At 45.0% G+C, this 8,544-nt stretch overlaps 1 protein-coding gene across 1 annotated transcript in view; it reads right to left on the bottom strand.

The window, feature by feature from the left end:
- LOC129842558 (uncharacterized) overlaps nt 1-7,082 on the bottom strand; it is a 12,159-nt gene extending 5,077 nt beyond the window's left edge. The window contains exons 1-2 of the mRNA XM_055911152.1: nt 5,545-7,082; nt 1-4,944 (exon numbers count right to left, since the gene is read on the bottom strand). The exon at nt 1-4,944 is cut by the window's left edge and continues 5,077 nt beyond it. The gene's annotated coding sequence lies outside the window, so the exon portion shown is untranslated. The remainder of the gene's footprint in view (nt 4,945-5,544) is intronic.
- Nucleotides 7,083-8,544: the final 1,462 nt, after the last annotated feature.

Genomic DNA, 8,544 nt, shown 5'->3' with positions numbered 1-8,544 from the left:
ATGACATTCCTCTTTTGATTTCACTGACAATGTTTCTGTCGTTTTATTTTGCGTGAGAAATGTTTGCTTTATAGGCTAGTTCTCTGTGATCTGTTTTTGGTAAGAATGAAAATACTTAAGTTGGAGAAAGAGTTTTGATTTAACATTGTTGTTTCTCTGCAAAGTCCATGGTGATCACAATTGTTAAAGGGCCAATGCAGCCATTTATATGTCAATATCAAATTCATTCTGGGTAACAATTAAGTACCTTTTATTTGCAGCAAAAAACTATTTCTCAAGCTAGAATTTTGCTAGAACTGTTGTGAGTGGTCTGAGTGAAAACTAGTTTAAAACTTCCTTTGTCTATTTGTCTATTGTTGTTCACATTTGGCTAAATTAGTTGTATTGCCACTAGGCTAAATTACAGTGCATATCCCGGAACATATCTTTGTACATTCTGCTTTGTTGAGACAACGTTAACAGTCCCCTGACAGATTGTGACAAACCACACATCGTACTGTGTAATACGCGACCCTTTCAACGGGGATTTTAACTGAGACTAAGTGCACATTTTCACTATAGAAGCCACACCCAAAGTTTTCCTGGGAGTTTTTAGAGACAAATCCTTGTCTCTAAACTAGTTTAAAACTTCCTTTGTCTATTAACCAATTTACTGCATTGTGATGTCACCATGGAAAGCCAAAACTCCCGCCCATGCGACCCTGCTGATTTAAAGGTCCTGTGTAGATTGTATTTTTAACCAGCAACTATCAGGAAATAACACTGATCACATTTTATCACTCTTTTACGGTGTTAGTAGTTTCATCATATGTTGTACAATATGCTATAAAACACAGGAAAAACTGACTGCACTTGGCCTTTAAGAAAGGTATTTGCCTTATTATTTTCCCTCAGTCGGTCCACTAGTAGACTATGGCACTGGGAACTGGGGAAAAACAACTATTTAAGTCGACTGCATGCCTCCCCATTCCTTCACCACTGATGTGAAGCTTTTGTCAAATGAAATGAATTTGCCATGGCCAGAGTTCAGTAAGGTAAAGCAATAATGCTTTCCACTTTCAACGTGCTGCCGGCACTAAAATAAAACGCATTCAAATATGCATCAACCTCAATTGTTTAAAAGAAAAATAAGTCTGTATTCCAGGTTATTTTATTTTCAGACTAGTTCTTCCCTTCACCTTGACAAGAACACCTAGACACATCAGTCACATTCATGAGGCCCTTTCTTACTGCTCCTCTGCCACTGTTGCATTTTAATTGCATCCAGACAGTCTCCATAATAACATGTAGCATTTAAGAAAGAAAAGCGGGCACATTAACCTGTCCTGATATACACAGTCACTTTTTAAATGCCAAGTATTCCCAGAGGTCTGTGTGAAGACGGATGGCATTGTGTTTACAGGCGAGACCTTCGCGCTTGACTTCAGGTGTGGTGCATGCGCGCCTCTTTGTGTGAACTGTCACCACCAATGACTGCTACGGCACAGAGAGTTGTCATCAGTGCCAGAATTCACTTTTGAAAGGCTGTTAGTAATTGCTTGTTGTTGTGGTGCTGACAGCTTAATCCCGTTCCCTCGCAGTGAGAAAGAAACCCAATCTGATCCTGAAACTAGAAGCTGTGGAGAGGCATTAGAATATCCTCTGTGAACATTTAGCTGGAAGGCCGCCTCCTTCTCCTTCTCCTTCTCCTTCTCCTTCTCCTTCTCCTTCTCCTTCTCCTTCTCCTCTCCTCTCATGCTGAGTGCTGTCTTGTTAGCTGTTCTACTTCACTGTGATGTTGAGTTAGATTCATTTACCAGTCTATAAATATATCTGTTTTTTATTCAAGGGACTTTACTCCTGTCCAGTTTGTTTAGGATCTGAAGTCCAGCTGCATATTGCCATACAATGACTTTTCTCAAGTACAACTTGTGTCAATCAAGGAATTTCAATGTCTGTGTCCTAAATGGCAACCTATTCCCTATGTATTGCATTCATTTCAACCAGGGCCTACAGGGCTCTGGTCAAAATTAGTGAACTATAGTGAACTATATAGGGAATAGGATACCATTTGGGACGCAGGACTTTATCATGTGCCATCCCAGAGGAGTAGATTACAACACAAAATACACTAAGTTCATTGTTCTACTGTATGGATGACCAGTCTTGCCTTGTCTTACCTTACAATATCATGCAGTTCTCAGTCATGATGAGCTAACATTAGTTATTGTGTGTTCAAACGCCTTGATAATGGAGTAGCCACAGCAGGGTTGTTGATGTCTTAACACACCAGGCAGACATGCAGAATCAATGTCTCCCTCATTCACCTGCTGTAGCAATTAGGGAGGAGTCGGGAGAATCACAACACGATTCCCATCGATCTGAGGAGCGACTCAGGTGGAGGAATCATTCTGCCGGGCGGATCGCTCCCTCTCCGTCTCACAACACGGGGCCGGATTGAGTCCGAGTGACAATCGGCGTCACCTTCAATAGACATCTCTGGCGTCTCTGGGTTAAAGAGGACTATCACCTGGGCTTGATTGAACCCAGATAGCTATCGATTTCCAATACAGACTGCAGAGCAATGTAATTGTTCTGACTGAGCTGGGAGGCAGGTAATTCTTAATAGATTGCAATCAAAATGAGAGATTGGTAAATAAGTTAGCTCAGAAGAGCTCCATGGAGGAGTGGGTGGAAAGTCACTGTGTAATTCTAGATAGTTTCTATGTAATGAACTGGAGCCAGCTAATCATAGGGATAGTACGAGCTTACTGTACTTCAATGATATGTTTGCAGTTCTTTTATGAAGGGGTACCTTTTTCAAAACTGAGAGTTCCACTCACAGCAAATCAAATAACCCCAAGGGTAATAACTTCTCTGTCCCTACACTGGTGTTAAATGTATTTACTTCCTGAGTGCGACAGACAAAATGAAAAGTTCAAAGCTGAGTGTATTTCAAATAGAACACTGTGGCAACAACAGAATCCGCAACGTCAATCCTCTTCTTCACCAAAATAAGTTTACATAGCAACTAACCTGAGGAGTTAAAATATTGTCTTGTTTTGATCTATTACAATCCCAATGTGAGAGTCCAAATTAAGCCTGTAATAGTCTATTGGAGCAGGGAAGGAGCAGAGGAAAAGAACGGGCTAGAGAGAGAGAAGTTTAGAGGAGGAGAAAGAGAGAGGGTTAGAGGAGGTGAAAGAGAGAGGGTTAGAGAGAGAGAGGACTAGAGAGAGAGAATGGGTTAGAGGAGGAGAAAGAGAGAGGGTTAGAGGAGGTGAAAGAGAGAGGGTTAGAGAGAGAGAGAGGACTAGAGAGAGAGAATGGGTTAGAGGAGGAGAAAGAGAGAGGGTTAGAGGAGGAGAAAGAGAGAGAGAGAGGACTAGAGAGAGAGAAGGGGTTAGAGGAGGAGAAAGAAAGAGGGTAAGAGGAGGAGAAAGAGAGAGGGTTAGAGAGAGAGAGAGGACTAGAGAGAGAGAGGGTTAAAGTAGGAGAAAGAGAGAGGGTTAGAGTAGGAGAAAGAGAGAGGGTTAGAGAGAGAGAGAGGACTAGAGAGAGAAAAAGAGAGGGATTTAGAGTAGGAAAAGAGAGGGTTAGCGAGAGAGAGAGGATTAGAGAGAAAGAGAAAGAGGACGAGAGAGAGAGAGAGGACAAGAGAGAGAGAGGGTTAGAGGCTGAGATCGCCCTGCACAGCTGATCCTCCTCTTGTCTCCTCTCTCTCCACAGCTGATCCTCCTCTTGTCTCCTCTCTCTCTCTACAGCTGATCCTCCTCTTGTCTCCTCTCTCTCTCTACAGCTGATCCTCCTCTTGTCTCCTCTTTCTCTCTACAGCTCATCCTCCTCTTGTCTCCTCTCTCTCTCCACAGCTGATCCTCTTCTTGTCTCCTCTCTCTCTCCGCAGCTGATCCTCCTCTTGTCTCCTCTCTCTCTCCGCAGCTGATCCTCCTCTTGTCTCCTCTCTCCACAGCTGATCCTCCTCTTGTCTCCTCTCTCTCCACAGCTGATCCTCTTCTTGTCTCCTCTCTCCAAAGCTGATCCTCCTCTTGTCTCCTCTCTCCACAGCTGATCCTCCTCTTGTCTCCTCTCTCCACAGCTGATCCTTCAATTGGCTCCTCTCTCCACAGCTGATCCTCCTCGTGTCTCATCTCTCTCCACAGCTGATCCCCCTCTTGTCTCCTCTCTCCACAGCTGATCCTCCTCGTGTCTCATCTCTCTCCACAGCTGATCCTCCTCTTGTCTCCTCTCTCCACAGCTGATCCTCTTCTTGTCTCCTCTCTCCAGAGCTGATCCTCCTCGTGTCTCATCTCTCTCCACAGCTGATCCTCCTCTTGTCTCCTCTCTCCACAGCTGATCCTCCTCTTGTCTCCTCTCTCTTTCCACAGCTGATCCCCCTATTGTCAATCAATCAATCAAATGTATTTATAAAGCACATCTTACTGATGCCACAAAGTGTTGTACAGAAACCCAGCCTAAAACCCCAAACAGCAAGCAATGCAGGTGTAGAAGCACGGTGGCTAGGAAAAGCTCCCTAGAAAGTCCAAGACCTAGGAAGAAACCTAGAGAGGAACCAGGCTATGAGGTGTGGCCAGTCTTCTTCTGGCTGTGCCGGTTGGAGATTATAACAGAACATGGCCAAGATGTTCAAATGTTCATAGATGACAAGCAGGGTCAAACAATAATCATCACAGTGGTTGTAGGGGGTGCAACAGGTCAGCACCTCAGGAGTAAATGTCAGTTGGCTTTTTATAGCCGATCATTCAGAATATCTCTACCGCTCCTGCTGTCTCTAGAGAGTTGAAAACAGCAGGTCTGGGACAGGTAACACGTCCGGTGAACAGGTCAGGGTTCCATAGACGCAGGCAGAACAGTTGAAACTGGAGCAGCAGCACGGCCAGGTGAACTGGGGACAGCAAGGAGTCATCGGGCCAGGTAGTCCTGAGGCATGGTCCTAGAGCTCAGGTCCTCCGAGAGAAAGAAAGAAAGAAAGAAAGAAAGAAAGAAAGAAAGAAAGAAAGAAAGAAAAAGAGAGAGGGAATTAGAGAGAGCGTACTTAAAGTCAAACATGACACCGGATAAGACAGGAGAAATACTCAGACTAGCCCCCCGACACATAAACTACTGCAGCATAAATACTGGAGGCTGAGACAGGAGGGGTCGGGAGATACTGTGGCCCCGTCCGACGATACCCCCGGACAGGGCCAAACAGGCAGGATACCTCCCGGGTGGCGCAGTGGTCTAGGGCACTGCATCGCAGTGCTAGCTGCGTCACCAGAGTCTCTGGGTTCGCGCCCAGGCTCTGTCGCAGCCGGCCGCAACCGGGAGGTCCGTGGGGCGACGCACAATTGGCATAGCGTCGTCCGGGTTAGGGAGGGTTTGGCCGGTAGGGATATCCTTGTCTCAGTATGTAAAAAATGTAATAAAAATGTATGCACTCTACTGTAAGTCGCTCTGGATAAGAGCGTCTGCTAAATGACTAAAATGTAAATGTAAATATAACTCCACCAAATTTGCCAAAGCACAGAACCAACACCACTAGAGGGATACCTCCAACCACCAACTTACCATCCTGAGACAAGGCCGAGTATAGCCCACGAAGATCTCCCCCACGGCACAACCCAAGGGGGTTGTCCCCTCTCTCTCTCCACAGCTGATCCTCCTCTTGTCTCCTCTCTCTCTCCACAGCTGATCCTCCTCTTGTCTCCTCTCTCTCTCCACAGCTGATCCTCCTCTTGTCTCCTCTATCTCTCCACAGCTGATCCTCCTCTTGTCTCCTCTCTCTCTCCACAGCTGATCCTCCTCTTGTCTCTGAGCAGTAGAATGTTCCAGAAGCGTTCCACACAGGTGGTACTCCTAGCCATTCCTTGCCAAGTTTTTCCAGCCCTGGGTCCATTCCCCTGTGTGAGCCTGGTTCCGTATCCATGCCAGAGCTGGCAGCACTTCGCTCCTCTCTGTCGCTGGAGGGAGGGCCGGGTTGTGCTCGTCTAACGATGTGCGGCAAACTCAGGAGACTGTGTTTGAGTGTGTGTTTTAGTTTTGGAATTTCAATAAGCCACTTGGGGCTTGAGTGTTGTGTAGGGTGTAGGGGGCAGAGGCTCAGGATAGGAGGGGGCGGCTGGGGTAAACCAGCGGGGGGTGGGTTGTCATCATTCATTAATGATAGGGCCTTTGGTAAGTAGGTGGATATTAACAAATAGACTGTCTGATTTATAATACAACACTGTACTGACAGGTTCGTATAGCAAGTACTGAAAACTAGATAGTAACTAAAGAGACGGTATGTGATTCAATGTCACTATGTGGATTTTTGGGAAAAAATGTGGATATTTAAGCAAATAATCTTGTGTGCTTACTACATTTTCCCAGTTTTATGGGCTATGTGAAAGAAATTGTTGAAATTACTGGTATGAATATTTATAAATGGTTGTCACATATTTGGCAGATACTTCTCTGGCTGTGAGGCTTTCATTATCCTCCAGGTTCTGGTCATTTCCCATCCAGGCTGATAGTGTGGTAAGACAGAGGAAAATAAGACGGTTCGGTGTAGCGGACTTCCTGCTAGGTGGTGATGTGAAAATAACAGTTCTTAGTTCTCCCAAATGGCACCCTATTCCCTACATAGTGCTCTACTTTTGACCAGTGCCTATAGTAGTGCACGATATAGGGAAAGGGTGCCTTTTGGGATTCCAGTTCGGTGTTCTGAGGCTACTGCACAGCCATTGGTTCCCGCCCTCTCCCCTTCACACCAACAGGAAGCTGTCATCACTAGCTATGCTCTTCTCTCTCTCTCTCTCTCTCTGTTGTGATTTTACTGAGGTTGATTCAATCAAAACATGCTTTTTGGAGGCACCTGTTGGAAAGTCTCTCATAAGCCTGTATTTTGTGTTTTATTTATCTTACTCAATATATATACTGTATTGTAAACTGGGTAGTTCCAGCCCTGACTGCTGATTGGCTGACAGCCATGGTATATCAGACCGTATAACACGGGAATTACATTTGTAACTAGTTTATAATAACAATAAGGTACCTCAGGGGTTTATGGTATATGGCCAATGTACCACGGCTAATGGCTGTATCCTGGCACTCAGCAATGCGTCGTGTCTAAGAACAGCCCTTAGCCGTGGTATACTGGCCATATACCACACCCCCCAGGCCTTATTGCTTACTAACTACACATGTTATAATAACGGAGCTGAAGGTAGTTAAGTGTGAAGAGGTGGAAACAGTGTGGCTGTCGCTAATATTGGTTGACCTTTGCACTGTGTGTTGTATTGACATTTCCCTCTGGACAGAGAGGGAGTTTTCTCCTTCCTCACAACTTCCAGTCAACAAGGACATATAAATGCCTTCTCGTGAGCACTCCAAATTAAAAACTCTGACATCAATTCTCAGCAATGATGATGAATAGGTCTTTGCCTCAGCAAATCTGATTCAGCAGGCCCTGATGACATTCTGAAGGCATTGCAAAATGAACCACTCATCATCATGGAGGAAGACATCTCCTTCTACAGTACGTAGTCTCAGTCAAACTGTGCTGATGCAACCAGAAGACGTGCTCCTTGTTCACTTTAAAACAAAGATGATTCACATTTTACCACTTCATTGTAAGATGTGCGACCGTGTAGGCAGGCACATTGTTTCTCTCTCTGCCTGCCGCCATTTGTAATCTTATCTCTTGTCGTCGATGTGTATCTATCAGTCAGAGTGAGGGGGAACAGTTGAGCCTGATGGGAGATTACATTTAGTGAAAGTCCTGACTCTTCCATTCCTTTCAGGGCCTCTAACTACTCCATAGTCTCTCTCTAATGAGACTTCGATGACAGGGACACATGCTCGTTGGAAAAGACGTCCGGAAGCCATTTTCCAGGGATTTCTATTCCAAACAAGAACACCATGTCCTTTGTGTTGTCGTTGAAGTGTGATCTGATTCATCAACATGGAGAAAGGAACAGTGATTACAACTGTCTCCCTGTTATTGACCTTGTAGAGGAGTTAAAGGGATTAGAACTGTCTCCCTGTTATTGACCTTGTAGAGGAGTTAAAGGGATTAGAACTGTCTCCCTGTCATTGACCTTGTAGAGGAGTTAAAGTGATTACAACTGTCTCCCTGTCATTGACTTTGTAGAGGAGTTAAAGGGATTAGAACTGTCTCCCTGTCATTGACCTTGTAGAGGAGTTAAAGGGATTACAACTGTCTCCCTGTCATTGACCTTGTAGAGGAGTTAACGGGATTAGAACTGTCTCCCTGTCATTGACCTTGTAGAGGAGTTAAAGGGATTAGAACTGTCTCCCTGTCATTGACCTTGTAGAGGAGTTAAAGGGATTAGAACTGTCTCCCTGTCATTGACCTTGTAGAGGAGTTAAAGGGATTACAACTGTCTCCCTGTCATTGACCTTGTAGAGGAGTTAAAGGGATTAGAACTGTCTCCCTGTCATTGACCTTGTAGAGGAGTTAAAGGGATTAGAACTGTCTCCCTGTCATTGACCTTGTAGAGGAGTTAAAGGGATTAGAACTGTCTCCCTGTCATTGACCTTGTAGAGGAGTTAAAGGGATTAGAACTG

The sequence above is a fragment of the Salvelinus fontinalis genome, unplaced genomic scaffold (assembly GCF_029448725.1).
Source record: "Salvelinus fontinalis isolate EN_2023a unplaced genomic scaffold, ASM2944872v1 scaffold_0052, whole genome shotgun sequence".
Taxonomy (NCBI): Eukaryota; Metazoa; Chordata; class Actinopteri; order Salmoniformes; family Salmonidae; genus Salvelinus; species Salvelinus fontinalis.
Note: the sequence above shows the minus strand (reverse complement) of the source record. Positions and strands in the feature narration are given on the sequence as shown.